The sequence below is a fragment of the Camelus ferus genome, chromosome 23 (assembly GCF_009834535.1).
Source record: "Camelus ferus isolate YT-003-E chromosome 23, BCGSAC_Cfer_1.0, whole genome shotgun sequence".
NCBI classification, from domain to species: Eukaryota; Metazoa; Chordata; class Mammalia; order Artiodactyla; family Camelidae; genus Camelus; species Camelus ferus.
Window position 1 is genome coordinate 12,576,874 of NC_045718.1, and position 8,003 is coordinate 12,584,876.

General features: G+C 59.7%; 1 long non-coding RNA gene across 1 annotated transcript; it reads right to left on the reverse strand.

Annotated features, from left to right (window-relative positions):
* Window positions 1-23: 23 nt before the first annotated feature.
* On the reverse strand, window positions 24-6,781 carry LOC116659375. The gene is made up of 2 exons (XR_004314734.1): window positions 5,389-6,781; window positions 24-4,910 (listed from the first exon to the last, which is right to left on the reverse strand). It is a non-coding gene; the product is annotated as an uncharacterized LOC116659375 (long non-coding RNA).
* Window positions 6,782-8,003: the final 1,222 nt, after the last annotated feature.

The window sequence follows — 8,003 nt, forward strand, 5'->3', positions numbered from 1 at the left end:
GTGGACACACGACACTAAGCACATACGTATTACATATATTTTAGAAATAAAATGAGAACACGGGCTAGCTAGAAAGCGGGGGCTGGCTCAGAGCCCTGAATGGCAGCTCCCCACGGTGGGCACCCGCGCCTCCTGGAGTGGGGGTCGGCACCACAGCCCAGCAGACCCCAGGGCCGAGTGTGCAGCCCTCAGACCTGTGTGGCCCCCCCGCCCATTCCCACCCCGGGAGACACGGGAAGCTGCAGCTTCCCCCAGGGCCCCGGGCAGCTGTCCCTCTGTCCCTGGCAGCTGGGATCGGAAGACTCAACCAGGCTGCCTGGATTTGACTTCCTAGGAAGGAAGAGGCCTTGCGGTGTAGACCACAGCTTCTCAGGCTACAGTGTGGACTCTGATTCGGTAGGTCTGGGGTGGGACCTGAGAGTCTGCTTTTCTAGAAGCTTCCATGGAACGCACTGGTAGCAAGGGTTTAGAGCAGCAGTTCTCAAAGTGAGGCGGCAGCAGTAGCAGCAGAGTCACCTGGGAACCTGCTGGAAACGCAGATTCCAGGCTCCACCCCAGACCTTCCAAGTCAGAAGCTCTGGATCTGGCCCAGCCATTTGCGTTCTAAGGAGCCTCTAGGTGGTTTTGATGCGCCGGAAAGCGTGGAACACGCTGGTGCAGAGGAAGGGGCACCAGCTCCGTGCCACCCTCTCTGACCTCAGTTTCCTTGTCCGTAAAAGAAAGGCTGTCTAGCCTGTGTTAGATCTGCAGGACAGTCTGGCCAGTTTATGGGGCCCGGGGATGTCTGTGTAGGTTGACTCTCCCGCCTCGTCCGTTCCAGGGCCCGGGCCCATTAGGTCAGGCAGCTCCCTTCACCTGCAAGGGCCTGCTCACAGCCAGCTCCCTCCGTCTCCTCCTTCCGGGCCCCCTCAGCTCCCTCAGTCTACAGGTCTGTCCTCCTCTCCCAGGGTGACCCCCCAGCCGACCCCTCCCCGAGACTTCTCTTGACCTGCCCGCATCCCTTTGATGAAGAGCACTTTGTTCTAGGGCTTTGGGTTTTCCAGGGATCTGTTTTTCTACAAGGAGACAGGAGAGAACGGATCAAGGCTTCAAGCCTCGGAGGATTTGGGTTTTACAGGCACCATTGCGACAGCCCTCAGTGGGCAGAGCCCCACGGCTGCCGCCCAGACTTGCTCCCGGGCCAGGCTCTCTGGCTGGAAATCCCCTCCCACGCTCAGCCCTTTAATCACTTTCCAGCGCAGTGACTTTCCTGACTCAGCAGGGATCCCTTTCGTCTCGGGAGCACCCGCTGCCCCCTCTGCTGCGGCGGAGTCTGGGCTTGAAGGCATTCGAGCCCAGCCTGGGTCTGGCGGAGGTTGGACTGTGGGCTTGGGGTTCAGGTTGGGGCCTGCAGAAGTGTCCCTTTTCCCACGTCACCCCCGGCATCCAGGCGCCCCCGTTGTAGGAGCAAAGGCACTGCCCTGGAACAACCCTCGACCCTCGTGCTCAGGGGACACCGGGTCGGGGACCAGGCCAAACCCCGACACTGTAGCTGCTGCCTCGTTTGTGGCTTCGTCCGCCTGTTACCAACAGTGATGCGTGCTGGGTGCAAGTGATGCCCGAATGCATCCTTGCCGCAAAAAGCTCAAGACCAGAAAGTGTCTGAATCACCCCGCCAGTCCCCCCAGCCGCACAGACGACACGCACTTAGCCTGGCTTTGCTCGTACACACTCGCACCAGGATGGCAACAGTGCTCTCCTTGGTAATGCGAGGGGCTTGTCCGAGTCCCCTTCCAGCTCTGACGGTCCCTGCATCGGCGGGGGCTCTTCCTTCCCTCATAAGGGGCAGACACTCACAGGACATCACTAAAGTCACGCAGGGTGCAGGGTGCGTAGAGGGAAAGGGGTGGAGGGAGTGTCCCCCGTGGTTCCTTCTAGAGGGGGGGACGGTGGGCGACAGCTTTTCCCTGCTTGCCTTTGACCTTCAAATGTTTCCCATGAGGGTTATGAATCTTCACATGTATTGTTTTGATAACTGAGATGTTCCGTACGTCTTGCTGTCAAGACCAGGCAGAGAAGGCTGTGAGTTGTCCAGCCTGGGACTGGGGTCAAGGAGAAATGAAGCAACGGCTCGCTGTGGAGGGGCTGATCCGCGGGGAGACCTTCCCTGTCTGAGTGAGTCCTTCCAGTGTGAGTTAAGTGCTCTGTGAGCCAGGCCCCGGGCTGGGCACTCAGACCGCCATGGTGAATAGTGGACCACAGTTCCCTTTCAATGGGGGCTGCAGACAGGCGGAGGTGGAGTTCGCATACTCGGATGACTCCTTATTCCAAAAGGAGATGCTCCCTCTTCCCAAGAGGATCCCACAGGTAAGCTTTCCTTCTCACCATCCTGACTTTGCAGAGACCTGGTCCCCCGGCCTGGCCGCAACTTCCCTAAAGAGACGTCCCGGTGTCAGGCTGGTGCTGGTGTGTGCAGCAGTCAGGCTGGGCCAGGTTGTGCTGCACCAACAGACGCCCTCAACCCCAAAGGGTCAGCTCAGTAAAGGCTCCCTGCTCACAACTCACACCCTACACAGGCATCAGAGGAGATTCTGCTCACTGTGGTCCAGACGGATCAAGGCCGACAGAGACCCCATCGTGACACACTCCTCCAGCCTCTCTGTGACAGGAAGAAGGATGTGGTGACTCACACAGTGGCTCCTGAGTTCTGCCCAAAAATGACACAAGTCATTCTCGTCTCAATGTAGAGGCTAGAACAAGCCACGTGGCCATGTGTGGCCATTTGAAGCCACGTGGACTTCAAATAGGTAGAGCAAAGCAGGGCTACCTCGTGCCTGGACGACAGGGCAGATCTGTGATCCACCCTAAGGGGTCAGACAGCACAGCCACAAGGGATGGGCAGGTAGGTGTCCCCAGGAGGCAGGCCATGAAGCAGGGGGCCAGGGACTTCCCTCAGTCCCTCAGTGGAGAGAAGCACCCTAGGTGGCCAGGACCGAGCCTTTGAACCCTCTGGAGGAGTCAGGCTGAGGTCATGGAGTGGAAGTGTGGGAGGCCCAGGGCCGGGGCTTGTCTGGGCACAGAAAGTGCCCACTAAGCGCCTTATTCACCATAACCTGCTTCCGGAATTTTCATGGCCTTTGGGGCGAGTCTTCCTAAGCCCATAAACGCAGGACATCAGAGCCCTGCAGCTCCCCTGAGCCTGGCTGTACCAGTGTGGTACCCAGGTCAGTGGCACCAGCGCCACCGCCCCTGGGAGCCCCAGGGAGGGGCCGAGTCTCAGGCCCCACCCAAACCCAGAACTAGAATCTGCATCTTCACACGATCCCCAGGTGACTCTCAAGCCTGGGAAGCACCGCACTGGAAGTAATTTAGGCCAATGTCTTCATTTCGCACGCCACAGACACCCAGAGGGGAGGAGGCGGGCCCAAAGCCACACAGCTGGTTCCATCCTTGGCTCCACCACTGGCCGGTGAGTAAGTCACTTAAAGATTCACTGCATCTTGGTTTCCTCTTCTGTGACAAAGGGGTGACACAGCCACTTCCCAGTGCTGGTGGAGGGGCCAGCTCAGACCACACCCAGGCGGGTGCCCGGGCGCAGGATGTGCTCAGGGAAGGCGAGCTGCTGTTACCGCCCAGCCCCACGCCTCACACCTCCCGGCCCACGGCAATTTCTTCTCAAGAAGAGTCAGGGAGGGGGCGCAGGGAGCGGGGCCCAGACCCGATGCCTGTCTCTGTCCTGCTCTGCCGTCCGACCTTGAGCCAGTCTCTAAGCCGTTCTTTGGTTCGTGGCTCCAGCTTGACCATTTGTAAGTGGCTGTAATGACAGCGCCGGCCTCATAGGGCCCCGGTGAGGACTGAATGAGTTGGTGCATTTAGGGTCTTCACCGAGGCTGCAGCGTTGAGCACATGCGCAAGACAACGAACGAAAGCCCCCAAGTGTCCAAAACCGGGAGGGAGCAGGGGCGGGAGCTGGGCGCCCAGGGAGGGGCCTTCCTCCAGGGGGCTGCTTCTGTGGGCCCAGTGTCAGCCCGTCTGCTTCTCTGCCCCGGGACGGCCCCTTCCTGACAATGAAATGGCCTCGCTGGGCCCCCTCGTGCCCTGGTCAGGAACCAGTGGAAGGCAGGAGGTTTGTCCCAGAGAGGGCAGGCTGGGGCCCGCGTCTCTGAAGGACTCTCAGCCAGGGAGACCTGAGCGGGGTCACTCCAGGGGACAGAAACAGAAGTTCCAGGAAGCCCTCTCTGGTCATCAGCACTGCTCAGAAGCGGCCCCAGCTGCCGGGGGGCACAGAGCTCACGGCTGGCAGGCAGGGTGGAGGTGGGCGCTGGCCCGGGGGCTGGACGATCCTGGACCAGCCGAGCTGACCCTGTGCATCAGAATCACCTGAGGGCCTTTTCAAATACAGATTCCCAGGCCCTCCCAGGAAGACGAATCAGACTCTCCGGGGGGGGGGGGAATCTGTTTTAAAGCCTCCCACTGTGGTTCTCATGGTGGGAGTGGGGTTGGAGGCACTGTGGGGGGCGGGGGGGGCAGGGTGGGAATCACCCAGTAGCTGATCCCTGACCGGTCTTGGCCAGGCCACGCACCACCAGCTCACCCAACCCAGGTCTGGGCACGTGGCCCCGCTCAGTCTCTGCCCCAGCCGGAGGAGATCTGTGCCCTTATTGGGGGCGGGTGGGTGGAGGAGGGAAGTCCCTGGGCTGGGCCTGCCTCCCGTCGGTGGAGGGGATGCTGCCCCTTCAGAATCAAACCCCAAGAGCCCACGGCAGGCCCCTCCCAGAACTCAGCATCGCCCGTAAATGTGTCTCCTGAGGGGCCCCGGACGCCTCACTCAGCGATCACAGACACAACACGGGAAGAAATCCCAGAACGGGCACGAAGACCCTCGTCCTTCTTCCTCTGGGTCCTTGGGCTTGGCAGAGTGCAGGGCCCTACTGAGAGGGGAAAGAGGGGGCCAGGGCACAACCATTAAAGGAGCCACACAGCCCTTTAGGCCAGGACAGAAACTGGCTAGCACCCGGCCTGGCCCAGGAAGGAGGACGAGCTGACCCCAGGAGAGCTCGAGCCTCATGGCTGGCTCCTTGTCGTGCGTCAGCTGCTAAATGACCCCCCGCAGACGCTGTGACGGTCAGGGCTGACCATGAAAGCGGCCCAGTCCTGGGAATCCCCGCCCCTTCCCCAGAGCAGCTGGAACAATCCTCCCGCTTGTTAGCACACGAGGTTACTGAGCCCACAGATGCTGCCTCCGCACCTGTGCTCGCCCTCTCCGGCCTCTGAGATGCCCGCACTCCACCTGTGGAGGGTGCATCTCTCTGAATAAATCTGCCCTCACTGAACTATCGCTCACCCTTGGCTTCTTCCCTGTGTGAAGCCAGGGGCCCTCACCGGATAGGGTGCGTCCCAAAGACTCACCTGGGACCTGGGACGCGGCCATCGTCTTGTGCCCAGTTTTTCTTGCATCACTACCAGCATGAAAATCCTGCAAAGAGAAGCTGTCACCTGGGGTCAGAGCTGAGAGCCTGTGCACAGGAGGTAGCATGCCGGGGCCCCCTGGGGAAAGGGGGAGGGGCGCCCTCCCCTTCACTGACTCGAGTTTGCTGCACATGGTACAGTGCCTCTCTGCGGCACCCCCAGGCACCACCTTCTCCGGGGCCCCCACGTTACCCAGGGCTTGTGCGTGTACGGCACAGAAAGCCAAACTTGGACAGCCAGCATTTGCAGCAAAGTAAGGGCTTATTTGCAGGTGCCAAGTGAGGAGAACTCTCTCTCGTTCAAAGGGTGATGGCTCTCAGGCAAGGGTTTTAAAGGCGGTGTAAGGGAGGGGGCTGGGATGACTGATCTGCTCCAGATCTTCTGGTTGGTTGGTGGGGAGGTAACCCAGCAATACTTCAGGGATCCAAATCATCAACCTTTTGGTTCCAACCAGTCTGGGGTCTACGTGCTGGGGGTCAGCATGTAGCCGCCATCCTCCAGCGGGCGGGGGTCTTAGATTCTGCAGAACGTCTCAAAAGTATGTATCAGATTGTAATCTGCACCCCTCAGGAGGAGCTCAGAGCCCTGTGATCTTGTCCTAGCCATTAATTGCTTGAGTCTTCTCTTGGGAACTCCTAGGAGATGAAAGATTTTTCTGCAAAAGAGAAACAGGGGACCCGGAGGGGCTTTGGGACCCAGGAAGGTCCTGCAGAGTTCTGCTTGGTTTCAGTCCCCGCTTGCATGGCGAGAAAGTAAATAATGTTTTGGATGGGGAGGTTAATCGTGAACTCGGTAGGGGACTCAGAGTTTTAGGGGGACTCGGTGTCACTCACTGGAGGCCGGCCTCCCCCAACCTGCTGCCGCCGCACCCTGCCCTGCCCTGCCCTTAGGGTGCTTCCCGGCTGGCCCACCGCCTCTGAGCAGTTTCACTGTTCCACTCCCAGGAGGTGTGTCCAGCCCCCTCAGCACTGCGTCTGCTCTGCAGGACGGGTGGCCTTCGTTCTTGACAGCCAGTCAAGGAGACTGGGCAATGGCCTTGTGCTGGGGCGCCAGAGGCCCGCAAGCCACCAGCAGAGGGCAGCCTGTCCCCAGCTTTGGGGCCCAGACACCCCATCCAGGCCACTCCTGTGCGCCCTCCCAGAGCAGTCAGCGAACCAAGTATCTGAGTGTTTATGGAACCGTCCATCCATCCCTCCAGCCAGCCCCCCGACGCACAGACCCTTCTGGGAGAACGTCTGGTGGCCACACCCTGGGCTGGACGTAGAGAAGTTATCAAGATGATGGAGCCCTTGTCCCCGCCAGGAACTCACAGACCCAGACATCACCTTGCACTCACCCACTGCCCTACAGTACCCACTGGTCTTACACCGACCTTACTAGCTTACGTGTTTAGGGCCCATTCCCAGAGTCACGGGGGTGTCCACCAACGTCACTGTCGGGTCTGGCCGTGTGGATGTTATGCAGACTTGCTATTGTTAAAGCATCTGCTTACTGCTACTCTGTAAAGAAGCCCAGCCCCAAACATCGGACAGGCGGCCCTCAGGTGGAGGACACTGCGAGCTCTCAGGTGAGTCTGGCCTGCTGCGGGCGGGGCTGAGGCGGCCTGCCAGGGGCTAAATGTTTGTGTCTCCCCAGAATTCATCCATTGAAATGCCAGCCCCCAAGGTGACAGTGTATGGAAGCCGGGACTTTTGGAGGGGATAGGGCCTTTAGGGAAGAGCCTATGGGAATGGGATCAGTGGTCCCATAAAAGAAGCCAGAGAGCTCCCTCACCCCTTGTGAGGTACACGTGTGGGGACCCAGCGGAAAGACGGCCATGTACGAACCCGGAGGCAGGCTCCCCAGACCCTGAACCTGCCAGCACCTTGATCTTGGACTTCCTGCCTCTGGGGCTGTGACAACAGAGCTCTGTTGTCTATAAGCCACTCAACTTACAGTTCTGTCACAGCAGCCAGAACTGATCAAGACAGAAACTGGTGCCAGGAAGTGGGGCGCTGCTCTGACAAACACCTGAAATGTGGAAGTGCCTTTGGAACCGGGTGGTGGGAGAGGCTGGAGCTCTGAAACGTCTGCTAGAAACAAGCCTCTGTTGCTGTGGACAGACCTTTACAGGAGGTTCTGGTGGGAGGTCAGAAGGAAGAGAGCGTCAGGGAGGACACCTGGGTTGTCCCGGGGAGCAAGGAGAGTCGTTCTGAGCAGAATGTTCTAGAAACACGACAACGGCCACTCTGATGACAGAAATGAGCAGCACATTGTTGGAAACGGACAAGGGACCCTTGTTACAAGGGGCAGAGGGCGGGGCTCGAGCACGTCCTGGCTCCGGTGTTTGTGGAAGGCAGGCCTCGGGAGCCACGGCGTTTGGCTGAGGGCCCCTCTGAGCACAGCGTGGAAGGAGCAGCTTGGCTCCTCCTGCTGCAGACAGAAGCAGAACTTGGAGACGCGGGAAATTCTCCGCCTGCCCACACGCAGGAAACAGCGTTCAGCTGCGGCAAGCGATAAGACTTGTACAGCTCAGCCCCTTGAGGACGCCCCAAGCTGTTCCGCCAGACGGTGGA